The following is a 19,298-nucleotide window of genomic DNA, read 5'->3' as shown; positions in this document are numbered from 1 at the left end:
ATATGAGCAGAACTTAATACAACAGAAAACGTATAAAATTCAGGTGATTTAGTAAGTCCAAAGAATCTTCTTTGAAAAGATTTAAAAGACACACTTTGATTAAGGAAAACCAAAACATAAGTAAAGAATATACAGAAAGAGTCAGGACAATGTTAGAGCAGAGAATATATGAAATGCCAGTAAATTTGAACATTTCTGTCAAGTGGACCATTTCCTAGCTCCTAAATTTTACCAACACTGACACAAGAGGAAATCATTTAAGGTCATCATGTCTGCCCTTGGCATTCTCGGAACGCCCTGGCCTCAGAATGCAGCCTCTGTAGTCCATGGTAACCTGCGGAGAGGGGGCGGGGCTGAGGGAGGTTGGAACACTGCCCTCACTGAGGGAGTGGGTGTGGCCATCTCTGCTGTGACTGAACAAAGGGCAGGGGAGCAGGGCTCCCAGGGCAGGGCCCTCAGAGCCCGGCAGGCCCAGTGGAGTGTCACAAGCTTTTAGGCCCAGGCCAAAGGGGGCATTCTTTGTCTGCACAGCTGCCCAAACTCTCACCTTTCCACTCAGGCCGCCCTCTTACTTGAAGTGTGTGTGGAACGTGTCCGCACAGTACACCGCACTGCACAGCTAAGCATAGGTCTGGGCATCGTAGCTTCCTGCCAGGTGACCGAAGTTCGCAGGCAGATGGGTCCCTGGGACACACGCGGAGAGGTTCCTGCCCGGGTCACAGGCCGCCCACTGCCCCTGCCCCAGATCGGGGGCCGCCAAGCAGCCCTGTCTGAGTCCCCTGCATCTAGAGGGAGTATTGGACCAACACTGGTAAAAAACGGGGTCCTTGCGGGCCACTCATTATAGGGACACAAATAAATCTTTGCCGACTTTCTGCTGAAATTTACGAGCGTTCACACCTAAGCCTCTTACAAGGTCAGCTCTTTAGCTAAACATGAGCTCATGATCTAAATTTACACAATAATGAAGAAAGCAGCTACAAGGGGAGACAATCAGCCAAAACCATCAATACCAGAATTAGATTCCCAAGGCCATCCGTCAGATGTAGGAATAATCGGGTGCAAGGCCGAAAATATACATAAACCTGGAACTGAAACAAGGCACAAGGATGATTTCAAAGACTGGTAGGATCTCTAAAACATTTTTCAAGGACATGTCATTGATAAAGCTAAATACTCCAAGGTTGTGTAATACAACAGATTAATCATTGAGAAGAGTGAAATTATGCTGTTTTGAAAACTATGGCAGGTCAGATTTTCTGCCTAATTATATAAGAAGATTTCTCTAAAAAATACACATTATTTCAAAGACTTATTGGCTGTGAAATAAGTTAAAGGTATTTCAAATGGCTTGTCTGCAAAGAAAGGTGAGATGTAGGGAATCACAGAAAGTCGAGGGGAAAATAGGTCAATATATACATTGCTGTATGGTGAACTAAGCCTTAGGCCAGCAACAATGGAGAGGACCTGACCCTTAGACACGTACAAGTAAGCTGGAGTCTTCAAAAGTTCAAATCTTTATAAGTAAAAAGATTTATTAAAATGAATAACCAAGTGTTTTAATTGACATCAGAAGATGAAAACAATAAACCCTGAGAACATAGAGAAAGATAAATAAAGACATGAGCAGAACTTAATACACCAGAAAACGTGTAAAATTCAGGTGATTTAGTAAGTCCAAAGAACCTTCTTTGAAAAGATTTAAAAGACACACTTTGATTAAGGAAAACCAAAACATAAGTAAAGAATATACAGAAAGAGTCAGGACAATGTTAGAGCAGAGAATATATGAAATGCCAGTAAATTTGAACATTTCTGTCAAGTGGACCATTTCCTAGCTCCTAAAGTTTACCAACACTGACACAAGAGGAAATCATTTAAGGTCATCATGTCTGCCCTTGGCATTCTCGGAACGCCCTGGCCTCAGAATGCAGCCTCTGTAGTCCATGGTAACCTGCGGAGAGGGGGCGGGGCTGAGGGAGGTTGGAACACTGCCCTCACTGAGGGAGTGGGTGTGGCCATCTCTGCTGTGACTGAACAAACGGCAGGGGAGCAGGGGGCCCAGGGCAGGGCCCTCAGAGCCCGGCAGGCCCAGTGGAGTGTCACAAGCTTTTAGGCCCAGGCCAAAGAGCGCCTTCTTTGTCTGCACAGCTGCCCAAACTCTCACCTTTCCACTCAGGCCGCCCTCTTACTTGAAGTGTGTGTGGAACATGTCCGCGCAGTATACCGCGCTGCTAAGCTAAGCATAGGTCTGGGCATCGTAGCTTCCTGCCAGGTGACCAAAGTTCGCAGGCAGATGGGTCCCTGGGACACACAAGGAGAGGCTCCTGCCCGGGTCACAGGCCGCCCACTGCCCCTGCCCCAGATCGGGGGCCGCAAAGCAGCCCTGTCTGAGTCCCCTGCCCCTAGAGGGAGTATTGGACCAACACTTGTAGAAAACGGGGTCCTTGCGGGCCACTCATTGGAGGGACACAAATAAATCTTTGCCTACTCTCTGCTGAAACTTACAAGCGTTCACACCTAAGCCTCTTACAAGGTCAGCTGTTTAGCTAAACATGAGCTCATGATCTAAATTTACACAGTAATGAAAAAGCAGCTACAAGGGGAGACAATCAGCCAAAACCATCAATACCAGAATTAGATTCCCAAGGCCATCCATCAGATGTAGGAATAATCGGGTGCAAGGCAGAAAATATACATAAAACTGGAACTGAAACAAGGCAGAAGGATGTTTTCAAAGACTGGTAGGATCTCTAAAACATTTTTCAAGGACATGTCATTGATAAAGCTAAATACTCCAAGGTTGTGTAATACAACAGATTAATCATTGAGAAGAGTGAAATTATGCTGTTTTGAAAACTATGGCAGGTCAGATTTTCTGCCTAATTCTATAAGAAGATTTCTCTAAAAAATACACATTATTTCAAAGACTTATTGGCTGTGAAATAAGTTAAGTGTATTTCAAATGGCTTGTCTGCAAAGAAAGGTGAGATGTAGGGAATCACAGAAAGTCGAGGGGAAAATAGGTCAATATATACATTGCTGTATGGTGAACTAAGCCTTAGGCCAGCAACAATGGAGAGGACCTCACCCTTACACACGTACAAGTAAGCTGGAATCTTCAAAAGTTCAAATCTTTATAAGTACAAAGATTTATTAAAATGAATAACCAAGTGTTTTAATTGACATCAGAAGATGAAAACAATAAACCCTGAGAACATAGAGAAAGATAAATAAAGATATGAGCAGAACTTAATACAACAGAAAACGTATAAAATTCAGGTGATTTTGTAAGTCCAAAGAATCTTCTTTGAAAAGATTTAAAAGACACACTTTGATTAAGGAAAACCAAAACATAAGTAAAGAATATACAGAAAGAGTCAGGACAATGTTAGAGCAGAGAATATATGAAATGCCAGTAAATTTGAACATTTATGTCAAGTGGACCATTTCCTAGCTCCTAAAGTTTACCAACACTGACACAAGAGGAAATCATTTAAGGTCATCATGTCTGACCTTGGCATTCTCGGAACGCCCTGGCCTCAGAATGCAGCCTCTGTAGTCCATGGTAACCTGCGGAGAGGGGGCGGGGCTGAGGGAGGTTGGAACCCTGCCCTCACTGAGGGAGTGGGTGTGGCCATCTCTGCTGTGACTGAACAAAGTGCAGGGGAGCAGGGGGCCCAGGGCAGGGCCCTCAGAGCCCGGCAGGCCCAGTGGAGTGTCACAAGCTTTTAGGCCCAGGCCAAAAGGCGCCTTCTTTGTCTGCACAGCTGCCCAAACTCTCACCTTTCCACTCAGGCCGCCCTATTACTTGAAGTGTGTGTGGAACATGTCCGCGCAGTATACCGCGCTGCACAGCTAAGCATAGGTCTGGGCACCGTAGCTTCCTGCCAGGTGACCGAGGTTCGCAGGCAGATGGGTCCCTGGGACACACGCGGAGAGGCTCCAGCCCGGGTCACAGGCCGCCCACTGCCCCTGCCCCAGATCGGGGGCCGCAAAGCAGCCCTGTCTGAGTCCCCTGCCTCTAGAGGGAGTATTGGACAAACACGTGTAGAAAACGGGGTCCTTGCGGGCCACTCATTGGAGGGACAAAAGTAAATCTTTGCCGACTCTCTGCTGAAACTTACGAGCGTTCACACCTAAGCCTCTTACAAGGTCAGCTGTTTAGCTAAACATGAGCTCATGATCTAAATTTACACAGTAATGAAAAAGCAGCTACAAGGGGAGACAATCAGCCAAAACCATCAATACCAGAATTAGATTCCCAAGGCCATCCATCAGATGTAGGAATAATCGGGTGCAAGGCAGAAAATATACATAAAACTGGAACTGAAACAAGGCACAAGGATGTTTTTAAAGACTGGTAGGATCTCTAAAACATTTTTCAAGGACATGTCATTGATAAAGCTAAATACTCCAAGGTTGTGTAATACAACAGATTAATCATTGAGAAGAGTGAAATTATGCTGTTTGGAAAACTATGGCAGGTCAGATTTTCTGCCTAATTATATAAGAAGATTTCGCTAAAAAATACACATTATTTCAAAGACTTATTGGATGTGAAATAAGTTAAGGGTATTTCAAATGGCTTGTCTGCCAAGAAAGGTGAGATGTAGGGAATCACAGAAAGTCGAGGGGAAAATAGGTCAATATATACATTGCTGTATGGTGAACTAAGCCTTAGGCCAGCAACAATGGAGAGGACCTGACCCTTAGACACGTACAAGTAAGCTGGAATCTTCAAAAGTTCAAATCTTTACAAGTAAAAAGATTTATTAAAATCAATAACCAAGTGTTTTAATTGACATCAGAAGATGAAAACAATAAACCCTGAGAACATAGAGAAAAGATAAATAAAGATATGAGCAGAACTTAATACAACAGAAAACGTATAAAATTCAGGTGATTTAGTAAGTCCAAAGAATCTTCTTTGAAAAGATTTAAAAGACACACTTTGATTAAGGAAAACCAAAACATAAGTAAAGAATATACAGAAAGAGTCAGGACAATGTTAGAGCAGAGAATATATGAAATGCCAGTAAATTTGAACATTTCTGTCAAGTGGACCATTTCCTAGCTCCTAAATTTTACCAACACTGACACAAGAGGAAATCATTTAAGGTCATCATGTCTGCCCTTGGCATTCTCGGAACGCCCTGGCCTCAGAATGCAGCCTCTGTAGTCCATGGTAACCTGCGGAGAGGGGGCGGGGCTGAGGGAGGTTGGAACACTGCCCTCACTGAGGGAGTGGGTGTGGCCATCTCTGCTGTGACTGAACAAAGGGCAGGGGAGCAGGGCTCCCAGGGCAGGGCCCTCAGAGCCCGGCAGGCCCAGTGGAGTGTCACAAGCTTTTAGGCCCAGGCCAAAGGGGGCATTCTTTGTCTGCACAGCTGCCCAAACTCTCACCTTTCCACTCAGGCCGCCCTCTTACTTGAAGTGTGTGTGGAACGTGTCCGCACAGTACACCGCACTGCACAGCTAAGCATAGGTCTGGGCATCGTAGCTTCCTGCCAGGTGACCGAAGTTCGCAGGCAGATGGGTCCCTGGGACACACGCGGAGAGGTTCCTGCCCGGGTCACAGGCCGCCCACTGCCCCTGCCCCAGATCGGGGGCCGCCAAGCAGCCCTGTCTGAGTCCCCTGCATCTAGAGGGAGTATTGGACCAACACTGGTAAAAAACGGGGTCCTTGCGGGCCACTCATTATAGGGACACAAATAAATCTTTGCCGACTTTCTGCTGAAATTTACGAGCGTTCACACCTAAGCCTCTTACAAGGTCAGCTCTTTAGCTAAACATGAGCTCATGATCTAAATTTACACAATAATGAAGAAAGCAGCTACAAGGGGAGACAATCAGCCAAAACCATCAATACCAGAATTAGATTCCCAAGGCCATCCGTCAGATGTAGGAATAATCGGGTGCAAGGCCGAAAATATACATAAACCTGGAACTGAAACAAGGCACAAGGATGATTTCAAAGACTGGTAGGATCTCTAAAACATTTTTCAAGGACATGTCATTGATAAAGCTAAATACTCCAAGGTTGTGTAATACAACAGATTAATCATTGAGAAGAGTGAAATTATGCTGTTTTGAAAACTATGGCAGGTCAGATTTTCTGCCTAATTATATAAGAAGATTTCTCTAAAAAATACACATTATTTCAAAGACTTATTGGCTGTGAAATAAGTTAAAGGTATTTCAAATGGCTTGTCTGCAAAGAAAGGTGAGATGTAGGGAATCACAGAAAGTCGAGGGGAAAATAGGTCAATATATACATTGCTGTATGGTGAACTAAGCCTTAGGCCAGCAACAATGGAGAGGACCTGACCCTTAGACACGTACAAGTAAGCTGGAATCTTCAAAAGTTCAAATCTTTATAAGTAAAAAGATTTATTAAAATGAATAACCAAGTGTTTTAATTGACATCAGAAGATGAAAACAATAAACCCTGAGAACATAGAGAAAGATAAATAAAGACATGAGCAGAACTTAATACACCAGAAAACGTGTAAAATTCAGGTGATTTAGTAAGTCCAAAGAACCTTCTTTGAAAAGATTTAAAAGACACACTTTGATTAAGGAAAACCAAAACATAAGTAAAGAATATACAGAAAGAGTCAGGACAATGTTAGAGCAGAGAATATATGAAATGCCAGTAAATTTGAACATTTCTGTCAAGTGGACCATTTCCTAGCTCCTAAAGTTTACCAACACTGACACAAGAGGAAATCATTTAAGGTCATCATGTCTGCCCTTGGCATTCTCGGAACGCCCTGGCCTCAGAATGCAGCCTCTGTAGTCCATGGTAACCTGCGGAGAGGGGGCGGGGCTGAGGGAGGTTGGAACACTGCCCTCACTGAGGGAGTGGGTGTGGCCATCTCTGCTGTGACTGAACAAACGGCAGGGGAGCAGGGGGCCCAGGGCAGGGCCCTCAGAGCCCGGCAGGCCCAGTGGAGTGTCACAAGCTTTTAGGCCCAGGCCAAAGAGCGCCTTCTTTGTCTGCACAGCTGCCCAAACTCTCACCTTTCCACTCAGGCCGCCCTCTTACTTGAAGTGTGTGTGGAACATGTCCGCGCAGTATACCGCGCTGCTAAGCTAAGCATAGGTCTGGGCATCGTAGCTTCCTGCCAGGTGACCAAAGTTCGCAGGCAGATGGGTCCCTGGGACACACAAGGAGAGGCTCCTGCCCGGGTCACAGGCCGCCCACTGCCCCTGCCCCAGATCGGGGGCCGCAAAGCAGCCCTGTCTGAGTCCCCTGCCCCTAGAGGGAGTATTGGACCAACACTTGTAGAAAACGGGGTCCTTGCGGGCCACTCATTGGAGGGACACAAATAAATCTTTGCCTACTCTCTGCTGAAACTTACAAGCGTTCACACCTAAGCCTCTTACAAGGTCAGCTGTTTAGCTAAACATGAGCTCATGATCTAAATTTACACAGTAATGAAAAAGCAGCTACAAGGGGAGACAATCAGCCAAAACCATCAATACCAGAATTAGATTCCCAAGGCCATCCATCAGATGTAGGAATAATCGGGTGCAAGGCAGAAAATATACATAAAACTGGAACTGAAACAAGGCAGAAGGATGTTTTCAAAGACTGGTAGGATCTCTAAAACATTTTTCAAGGACATGTCATTGATAAAGCTAAATACTCCAAGGTTGTGTAATACAACAGATTAATCATTGAGAAGAGTGAAATTATGCTGTTTTGAAAACTATGGCAGGTCAGATTTTCTGCCTAATTCTATAAGAAGATTTCTCTAAAAAATACACATTATTTCAAAGACTTATTGGCTGTGAAATAAGTTAAGTGTATTTCAAATGGCTTGTCTGCAAAGAAAGGTGAGATGTAGGGAATCACAGAAAGTCGAGGGGAAAATAGGTCAATATATACATTGCTGTATGGTGAACTAAGCCTTAGGCCAGCAACAATGGAGAGGACCTGACCCTTACACACGTACAAGTAAGCTGGAATCTTCAAAAGTTCAAATCTTTATAAGTACAAAGATTTATTAAAATGAATAACCAAGTGTTTTAATTGACATCAGAAGATGAAAACAATAAACCCTGAGAACATAGAGAAAGATAAATAAAGATATGAGCAGAACTTAATACAACAGAAAACGTATAAAATTCAGGTGATTTTGTAAGTCCAAAGAATCTTCTTTGAAAAGATTTAAAAGACACACTTTGATTAAGGAAAACCAAAACATAAGTAAAGAATATACAGAAAGAGTCAGGACAATGTTAGAGCAGAGAATATATGAAATGCCAGTAAATTTGAACATTTATGTCAAGTGGACCATTTCCTAGCTCCTAAAGTTTACCAACACTGACACAAGAGGAAATCATTTAAGGTCATCATGTCTGACCTTGGCATTCTCGGAACGCCCTGGCCTCAGAATGCAGCCTCTGTAGTCCATGGTAACCTGCGGAGAGGGGGCGGGGCTGAGGGAGGTTGGAACCCTGCCCTCACTGAGGGAGTGGGTGTGGCCATCTCTGCTGTGACTGAACAAAGTGCAGGGGAGCAGGGGGCCCAGGGCAGGGCCCTCAGAGCCCGGCAGGCCCAGTGGAGTGTCACAAGCTTTTAGGCCCAGGCCAAAAGGCGCCTTCTTTGTCTGCACAGCTGCCGAAACTCTCACCTTTCCACTCAGGCCGCCCTATTACTTGAAGTGTGTGTGGAACATGTCCGCGCAGTATACCGCACTGCTAAGCTAAGCATAGGTCTGGGCATCGTAGCTTCCTGCCAGGTGACCAAAGTTCGCAGGCAGATGGGTCCCTGGGACACACGCGGAGAGGCTCCTGCCCGGGTCACAGGCCGCCCACTGCCCCTGCCCCAGATCGGGTGCCGCAAAGCAGCCCTGTCTGAGTCCCCTGCCTCTAGAGGGAGTATTGGACCAACACTTGTAGAAAACGGGGTCCTTGCGGGCCACTCATTGGAGGGACACAAATAAATCTTTGCCTACTCTCTGCTGAAACTTACAAGCGTTCACACCTAAGCCTCTTACAAGGTCAGCTGTTTAGCTAAACATGAGCTCATGATCTAAATTTACACAGTAATGAAAAAGCAGCTACAAGTGGAGACAATCAGCCAAAACCATCAATACCAGAATTAGATTCCCAAGGCCATCCATCAGATGTAGGAATAATCGGGTGCAAGGCAGAAAATATACATAAAACTGGAACTGAAACAAGGCACAAGGATGTTTTCAAAGACTGGTAGGATCTCTAAAACATTTTTCAAGGACATGTCATTGATAAAGCTAAATACTCCAAGGTTGTGTAATACAACAGATTAATCATTGAGAAGAGTGAAATTATGCTGTTTGGAAAACTATGGCAGGTCAGATTTTCTGCCTAATTATAGAAGAAGATTTCTCTAAAAAGTACACATTATTTCAAAGACTTATTGGCTGTGAAATAAGTTAAGGGTATTTCAAATGGCTTGTCTGCAAAGAAAGGTGAGATGTAGGGAATCACAGAAAGTCGAGGGGAAAATAGGTCAATATATACATTGCTGTATGGTGAACTAAGCCTTAGGCCAGCAACAATGGAGAGGACCTGACCCTTAGACACGTACAAGTAAGCTGGAATCTTCAAAAGTTCAAATCTTTATAAGTAAAAAGATTTATTAAAATGAATAACCAAGTGTTTTAATTGACATCAGAAGATGAAAACAATAAACCCTGAGAACATAGAGAAAAGATAAATAAAGATATGGGCAGAACTTAATACAACAGAAAACGTATAAAATTCAGGTGATTTAGTAAGTCCAAAGAATCTTCTTTGAAAAGATTTAAAAGACACACTTTGATTAAGGAAAACCAAAACATAAGTAAAGAATATACAGAAAGAGTCAGGACAATGTTAGAGCAGAGAATATATGAAATGCCAGTAAATTTGAACATTTCTGTAAAGTGGACCATTTCCTAGCTCCTAAAGTTTACCAACACTGACACAAGAGGAAATCATTTAAGGTCATCATGTCTGCCCTTGGCATTCTCGGAATGCCCTGGCCTCAGAATGCAGCCTGTGTAGTCCATGGTAACCTGCGGAGAGGGGGCGGGGCTGAGGGAGGTTGGAACACTGCCCTCACTGAGGGAGTGGGTGTGGCCATCTCTGCTGTGACTGAACAAAGGGCAGGGGAGCAGGGGGCCTAGGGCAGGGCCCTCAGAACACGGCAGGCCCAGTGGAGTGTCACAAGCTTTTAGGCCCAGGCCAAAGGGCGCCTTCTTTGTCTGCACAGCTGCCCAAACTCTCACCTTTCCACTCAGGCCGCCCTCTTACTTGAAGTGTGTGTGGAACGTGTCCACGCAGTACACCGCGCTGCACAGCTAAGCATAGGTCTGGGCACCGTAGCTTCCTGCCAGGTGACCGAGGTTCGCAGGCAGATGGGTCCCTGGGACACACGCGGAGAGGCTCCAGCCCGGGTCACAGGCCGCCCACTGCCCCTGCCCCAGATCGGGGGCCGCAAAGCAGCCCTGTCTGAGTCCCCTGCCTCTAGAGGGAGTATTGGACCAACACGTGTAGAAAACGGGGTCCTTGCGGGCCACTCATTGGAGGGACAAAAGTAAATCTTTGCCGACTCTCTGCTGAAACTTACGAGCGTTCACACCTAAGCCTCTTACAAGGTCAGCTGTTTAGCTAAACATGAGCTCATGATCTAAATTTACACAGTAATGAAAAAGCAGCTACAAGGGGAGACAATCAGCCAAAACCATCAATACCAGAATTAGATTCCCAAGGCCATCCATCAGATGTAGGAATAATCGGGTGCAAGGCAGAAAATATACATAAAACTGGAACTGAAACAAGGCACAAGGATGTTTTCAAAGACTGGTAGGATCTCTAAAACATTTTTCAAGGACATGTCATTGATAAAGCTAAATACTCCAAGGTTGTGTAATACAACAGATTAATCATTGAGAAGAGTGAAATTATGCTGTTTTGAAAACTATGGCAGGTCAGATTTTCTGCCTAATTATATAAGAAGATTTCGCTAAAAAATACACATTATTTCAAAGACTTATTGGCTGTGAAATAAGTTAAGGGTATTTCAAATGGCTTGTCTGCCAAGAAAGGTGAGATGTAGGGAATCACAGAAAGTCGAGGGGAAAATAGGTCAATATATACATTGCTGTATGGTGAACTAAGCCTTAGGCCAGCAACAATGGAGAGGACCTGACCCTTAGACACGTACAAGTAAGCTGGAATCTTCAAAAGTTCAAATCTTTATAAGTAAAAAGATTTATTAAAATGAATAACCAAGTGTTTTAATTGACATCAGAAGATGAAAACAATAAACCCTGAGAACATAGAGAAAAGATAAATAAAGATATGAGCAGAACTTAATACAACAGAAAACGTATAAAATTCAGGTGATTTTGTAAGTCCAAAGAATCTTCTTTGAAAAGATTTAAAAGACACACTTTGATTAAGGAAAACCAAAACATAAGTAAAGAATATACAGAAAGAGTCAGGACAATGTTAGAGCAGAGAATATATGAAATGCCAGTAAATTTGAACATTTCTGTCAAGTGGACCATTTCCTAGCTCCTAAAGTTTACCAACACTGACACAAGAGGAAATCATTTAAGGTCATCATGTCTGCCCTTGGCATTCTCGGAATGCCCTGGCCTCAGAATGCAGCCTGTGTAGTCCATGGTAACCTGTGGAGAGGGGGCGGGGCTGAGGGAGGTTGGAACACTGCCCTCACTGAGGGAGTGGGTGTGGCCATCTCTGCTGTGACTGAACAAAGGGCAGGGGAGCAGGGGGCCCAGGGCAGGGCCCTCAGAGCCCGGCAGGCCCAGTGGAGTGTCACAAGCTTTTAGGCCCAGGCCAAAGGGCGACTTCTTTGTCTCGACAGCTGCCCAAACTCTCACCTTTCCACTCAGGCCGCCCTCTTACTTGAAGTGTGTGTGGAACGTGTCTGCGCAGTACACCGTGCTGCACAGCTAAGCATAGGTCTGGGCATCGTAGCTTCCTGCCAGGTGACTGAGGTTCGCAGGCAGATGGGTCCCAGGGACACACGCGGAGAGGCTCCAGCCCGGGTCACAGGCCGCCCACTGCCCCTGCCCCAGATCGGGGGACGCAAAGCAGCCCTGTCTGAGTCCCCTGCCTCTAGAGGGAGTATTGGACCAACACTTGTAGAAAACGGGGTCCTTGCGGGCCACTCATTGGAGGGACACAAATAAATCTTTGCCGACTCTCTGCTGAAACTTACGAGCGTTCACACCTAAGCCTCTTACAAGGTCAGCTGTTTAGCTAAACATGAGCTCATGATCTAAATTTACACAGTAATGAAGAAAGCAGCTACAAGGGGAGACAATCAGTCAAAACCATCAATACCAGAATTAGATTCCCAAGGCCATCCATCAGATGTAGGAATAATCGGGTGCAAGGCAGAAAATATACATAAAACTGGAACTGAAACAAGGAACAAGGATGTTTTCAAAGACTGGTAGGATCTCTAAAACATTTTTCAAGGACATGTCATTGATAAAGCTAAATACTCCAAGGTTGTGTAATACAACAGATTAATCATTGAGAAGCGTGAAATTATGCTGTTTTGAAAACTATGGCAGGTCAGATTTTCTGGCTAATTCTATAAGAAGATTTCTCTAAAAAATATACATTATTTCAAAGACTTATTGGCTGTGAAATAAGTTAAGGGTATTTCAAATGGCTTGTCTGCCAAGAAAGGTGAGATGTAGGGAATCACAGAAAGTCGAGGGGAAAATAGGTCAATATATACATTGCTGTATGGTGAACTAAGCCTTAGGCCAGCAACAATGGAGAGGACCTGACCCTTAGACAAGTACAAGTAAGCTGGAATCTTCAAAAGTTCAAATCTTTATAAGTAAAAAGATTTATTAAAATGAATAACCAAGTGTTTTAATTGACATCAGAAGATGAAAACAATAAACCCTGAGAACATAGAGAAAAGATAAATAAAGATATGAGCAGAACTTAATACAACAGAAAACGTATAAAATTCAGGTGATTTAGTAAGTCCAAAGAATCTTCTTTGAAAAGATTTAAAAGACACACTTTGATTAAGGAAAACCAAAACATAAGTAAAGAATATACAGAAAGAGTCAGGACAATGTTAGAGCAGAGAATATATGAAATGCCAGTAAATTTGAACATTTCTGTAAAGTGGACCATTTCCTAGCTCCTAAAGTTTACCAACACTGACACAAGAGGAAATCATTTAAGGTCATCATGTCTGCCCTTGGCATTCTCGGAATGCCCTGGCCTCAGAATGCAGCCTGTGTAGTCCATGGTAACCTGTGGAGAGGGGGCGGGGCTGAGGGAGGTTGGAACACTGCCCTCACTGAGGGAGTGGGTGTGGCCATCTCTGCTGTGATTGAACAAAGGGCAGGGGAGCAGGGGGCCCAGGGCAGGGCCCTCAGAGCCCGGCAGGCCCAGTGGAGTGTCACAAGCTTTTAGGCCCAGGCCAAAGGGCGCCTTCTTTGTCTGCACAGCTGCCCAAACTCTCACCTTTCCACTCAGGCCGCCCTCTTACTTGAAGTGTGTATGGAACGTGTCCGCGCAGTACACCGCGCTGCACAGCTAAGCATAGGTCTGGGCACCGTAGCTTCCTGCCAGGTGACCGAGGTTCGCAGGCAGATGGGTCCCTGGGACACACGCGGAGAGGCTCCAGCCCGGGTCACAGGCCGCCCACTGCCCCTGCCCCAGATCGGGGGCCGCAAAGCAGCCCTGTCTGAGTCCCCTGCCTCTAGAGGGAGTATTGGACCAACACTTGTAGAAAACGGGGTCCTTGCGGGCCACTCATTGGAGGGACACAAGTAAATCTTTGCCGACTCTCTGCTGAAACTTACGAGCGTTCACACCTAAGCCTCTTACAAGGTCAGCTGTTTAGCTAAACATGAGCTCATGATCTAAATTTACACAGTAATGAAAAAGCAGCTACAAGGGGAGACAATCAGCCAAAACCATCAATACCAGAATTAGATTCCCAAGGCCATCCATCAGATGTAGGAATAATCGGGTGCAAGGCAGAAAATATACATAAAACTGGAACTGAAACAAGGCACAAGGATGTTTTCAAAGACTGGTAGGATCTCTAAAACATTTTTCAAGGACATGTCATTGATAAAGCTAAATACTCCAAGGTTGTGTAATACAACAGATTAATCATTGAGAAGAGTGAAATTATGCTGTTTGGAAAACTATGGCAGGTCAGATTTTCTGCCTAATTATATAAGAAGATTTCGCTAAAAAATACACATTATTTCAAAGACTTATTGGCTGTGAAATAAGTTAAGGGTATTTCAAATGGCTTGTCTGCCAAGAAAGGTGAGATGTAGGGAATCACAGAAAGTCGAGGGGAAAATAGGTCAATATATACATTGCTGTATGGTGAACTAAGCCTTAGGCCAGCAACAATGGAGAGGACCTGACCCTTAGACACGTACAAGTAAGCTGGAATCTTCAAAAGTTCAAATATTTATAAGTAAAAAGATTTATTAAAATGAATAACCAAGTGTTTTAATTGACATCAGAAGATGAAAACAATAAACCCTGAGAACATAGAGAAAAGATAAATAAAGATATGAGCAGAACTTAATACAACAGAAAACGTATAAAATTCAGGTGATTTAGTAAGTCCAAAGAATCTTCTTTGAAAAGATTTAAAAGACACACTTTGATTAAGGAAAACCAAAACATAAGTAAAGAATATACAGAAAGAGTCAGGACAATGTTAGAGCAGAGAATATATGAAATGCCCGTAAATTTGAACATTTCTGTAAAGTGGACCATTTCCTAGCTCCTAAAGTTTACCAACACTGACACAAGAGGAAATCATTTAAGGTCATCATGTCTGCCCTTGGCATTCTCGGAATGCCCTGGCCTCAGAATGCAGCCTGTGTAGTCCATGGTAACCTGCGGAGAGGGGGCGGGGCTGAGGGAGGTTGGAACACTGCCCTCACTGAGGGAGTGGGTGTGGCCATCTCTGCTGTGACTGAACAAAGGGCAGGGGAGCAGGGGGCCTAGGGCAGGGCCCTCAGAACACGGCAGGCCCAGTGGAGTGTCACAAGCTTTTAGGCCCAGGCCAAAGGGCGCCTTCTTTGTCTGCACAGCTGCCCAAACTCTCACCTTTCCACTCAGGCCGCCCTCTTACTTGAAGTGTGTGTGGAACGTGTCCACGCAGTACACCGCGCTGCACAGCTAAGCATAGGTCTGGGCACCGTAGCTTCCTGCCAGGTGACCGAGGTTCGCAGGCAGATGGGTCCCTGGGACACACGCGGAGAGGCTCCAGCCCGGGTCACAGGCCGCCCACTGCCCCTGCCCCAGATCGGGGGCCGCAAAGCAGCCCTGTCTGAGTCCCCTGCCTCTAGAGGGAGTATTGGACCAACACGTGTAGAAAACGGGGTCCTTGCGGGCCACTCATTGGAGGGACAAAAGTAAATCTTTGCCGACTCTCTGCTGAAACTTACGAGCGTTCACACCTAAGCCTCTTACAAGGTCAGCTGTTTAGCTAAACATGAGCTCATGATCTAAATTTACACAGTAATGAAAAAGCAGCTACAAGGGGAGACAATCAGCCAAAACCATCAATACCAGAATTAGATTCCCAAGGCCATCCATCAGATGTAGGAATAATCGGGTGCAAGGCAGAAAATATACATAAAACTGGAACTGAAACAAGGCACAAGGATGTTTTCAAAGACTGGTAGGATCTCTAAAACATTTTTCAAGGACATGTCATTGATAAAGCTAAATACTCCAAGGTTGTGTAATACAACAGATTAATCATTGAAAAGAGTGAAATTATGCTGTTTGGAAAACTATGGCAGGTTAGATTTTCTGCCTAATTCTATAAGAAGATTTCTCTAAAAAATACACATTATTTCAAAGACTTATTGGCTGTGAAATAAGTTAAGAGTATTTCAAATGGCTTGTCTGCAAAGAAAGGTGAGATGTAGGGAATCACAGAAAGTCGAGGGGAAAATAGGTCAATATATACATTGCTGTATGGTGAACTAAGCCTTAGGCCAGCAACAATGGAGAGGACCTGACCCTTAGACACGTACAAGTAAGCTGGAATCTTCAAAAGTTCAAATCTTTATAAGTAAAAAGATTTATTAAAATGAATAACCAAGTGTTTTAATTGACATCAGAAGATGAAAACAATAAACCCTGAGAACATAGAGAAAGATAAATAAAGATATGAGCAGAACTTAATACAACAGAAAACGTATAAAATTCAGGTGATTTAGTAAGTCCAAAGAATCTTCTTTGAAAAGATTTAAAAGACACACTTTGATTAAGGAAAACCAAAACATAAGTAAAGAATATACAGAAAGAGTCAGGACAATGTTAGAGCAGAGAATATATGAAATGCCAGTAAAATTGAACATTTCTGTAAAGTGGACCATTTCCTAGCTCCTAAAGTTTACCAACCCTGACACAAGAGGAAATCATTTAAGGTCATCATGTCTGCCCTTGGCATTCTCGGAACGCCCTGGCCTCAGAATGCAGCCTCTGTAGTGCATGGTAACCTGCGGAGAGTGGGCGGGGCTGAGGCAGGTTGGAACACTGCCCTCACTGAGGGAGTGGTTGTGGCCATCTCTGCTGTGACTGAACAAAGGGCAGGGGAGCAGGGGGCCCAGGCCAGGGCCCTCAGAGCCCGGCAGGCCCAGTGGAGTGTCACAAGCTTTTAGGCCCAGGCCAAAGGGCGCCTTCTTTGTCTGCACAGCTGCCCAAACTCTCACCTTTCCACTCAGGCCGCCCTCTTACTTGAAGTGTGTGTGGAACATGTCCGCGCAGTATACCGCGCTGCTAAGCTAAGCATAGGTCTGGGCATCGTAGCTTCCTGCCAGGTGACCAAAGTTCGCAGGCAGATGGGTCCCTGGGACACACAAGGAGAGGCTCCTGCCCGGGTCACAGGCCGCCCACTGCCCCTGCCCCAGATCGGGGGCCGCAAAGCAGCCCTGTCTGAGTCCCCTGCCTCTAGAGGGAGTATTGGACCAACACTTGTAGAAAACGGGGTCCTTGCAGGCCACTCATTGGAGGGACACAAATAAATCTTTGCCTACTCTCTGCTGAAACTTACAAGCGTTCACACCTAAGCCTCTTACAAGGTCAGCTGTTTAGCTAAACATGAGCTCATGATCTAAATTTACACAGTAATGAAAAAGCAGCTACAAGGGGAGACAATCAGCCAAAACCAACAATACCAGAATTATATTCCCAAGGCCATCCATCAGATGTAGGAATAATCGGGTGCAAGGCAGAAAATATACATAAAACTGGAACTGAAACAAGGCACAAAGATGTTTTCAAAGACTGGTAGGATCTCTAAAACATTTTTCAAGGACATGTCATTGATAAAGCTATATACTCCAAGGTTGTGTAATACAACAGATTAATCATTGAGAAGAGTGAAATTATGCTGTTTTGAAAACTATGGCAGGTCAGATTTTCTGCCTAATTCTATAAGAGGATTTCTCTAAAAAATACACATTATTTCAAAGACTTATTGGCTGTGAAATAAGTTAAGGGTATTTCAAATGGCTTGTCTGCAAAGAAAGGTGAGATGTAGGGAATCACAGAAAGTCGAGGGGAAATAGGTCAATATATACATTGCTGTATGGTGAACTAAGCCTTAGGCCAGCAACAATGGAGAGGACCTGACCCTTAGACACGTACAAGTAAGCTGGAATCTTCAAAAGTTCAAACCTTTATAAGTAAAAAGATTTATTAAAATGAATAACCAAGTGTTTTAATTGACATCAGAAGATGAAAACAATAAACCCTGAGAACATAGAGAAAGATAAATAAAGATATGAGCAGAACTTAATACAACAGAAAACGTATAAAATTCAGGTGATTTAGTAAGTCCAAAGAATCTTCTTTGAAATGATTTAAAAGACACACTTTGATTAAGGAAAACCAAAACATAAGTAAAGAATATACAGAAAGAGTCAGGACAATGTTAGAGCAGAGAATATATGAAATGCCAGTAAATTTGAACATTTCTGTAAAGTGGACCATTTCCTAGCTCCTAAAGTTTACCAACACTGACACAAGAGGAAATCATTTAAGGTCATCATGTCTGCCCTTGGCATTCTCGGAATGCCCTGGCCTCAGAATGCAGCCTGTGTAGTCCATGGTAACCTGCGGAGAGGGGGCGGGGCTGAGGGAGGTTGGAACACTGCCCTCACTGAGGGAGTGGGTGTGGCCATCTCTGCTGTGACTGAACAAAGGGCAGGGGAGCAGGGGGCCTAGGGCAGGGCCCTCAGAACACGGCAGGCCCAGTGGAGTGTCACAAGCTTTTAGGCCCAGGCCAAAGGGCGCCTTCTTTGTCTGCACAGCTGCCCAAACTCTCACCTTTCCACTCAGGCCGCCCTCTTACTTGAAGTGTGTGTGGAACGTGTCCACGCAGTACACCGCGCTGCACAGCTAAGCATAGGTCTGGGCACCGTAGCTTCCTGCCAGGTGACCGAGGTTCGCAGGCAGATGGGTCCCTGGGACACACGCGGAGAGGCTCCAGCCCGGGTCACAGGCCGCCCACTGCCCCTGCCCCAGATCGGGGGCCGCAAAGCAGCCCTGTCTGAGTCCCCTGCCTCTAGAGGGAGTATTGGACCAACACGTGTAGAAAACGGGGTCCTTGCGGGCCACTCATTGGAGGGACAAAAGTAAATCTTTGCCGACTCTCTGCTGAAACTTACGAGCGTTCACACCTAAGCCTCTTACAAGGTCAGCTGTTTAGCTAAACATGAGCTCATGATCTAAATTTACACAGTAATGAAAAAGCAGCTACAAGGGGAGACAATCAGCCAAAACCATCAATACCAGAATTAGATTCCCAAGGCCATCCATCAGATGTAGGAATAATCGGGTGCAAGGCAGAAAATATACATAAAACTGGAACTGAAACAAGGCACAAGGATGTTTTCAAAGACTGGTAGGATCTCTAAAACATTTTTCAAGGACATGTCATTGATAAAGCTAAATACTCCAAGGTTGTGTAATACAACAGATTAATCATTGAGAAGAGTGAAATTATGCTGTTTGGAAAACTATGGCAGGTTAGATTTTCTGCCTAATTCTATAAGAAGATTTCTCTAAAAAATACACATTATTTCAAAGACTTATTGGCTGTGAAATAAGTTAAGAGTATTTCAAATGGCTTGTCTGCAAAGAAAGGTGAGATGTAGGGAATCACAGAAAGTCGAGGGGAAAATAGGTCAATATATACATTGCTGTATGGTGAACTAAGCCTTAGGCCAGCAACAATGGAGAGGACCTGACCCTTAGACACG

The sequence above is a fragment of the Mesoplodon mirus genome, assembly GCF_964341445.2.
Source record: "Mesoplodon mirus genome assembly, chromosome: 1".
Taxonomy (NCBI): Eukaryota; Metazoa; Chordata; class Mammalia; order Artiodactyla; family Ziphiidae; genus Mesoplodon; species Mesoplodon mirus.
This window is presented reverse-complemented; position numbering follows the sequence as displayed.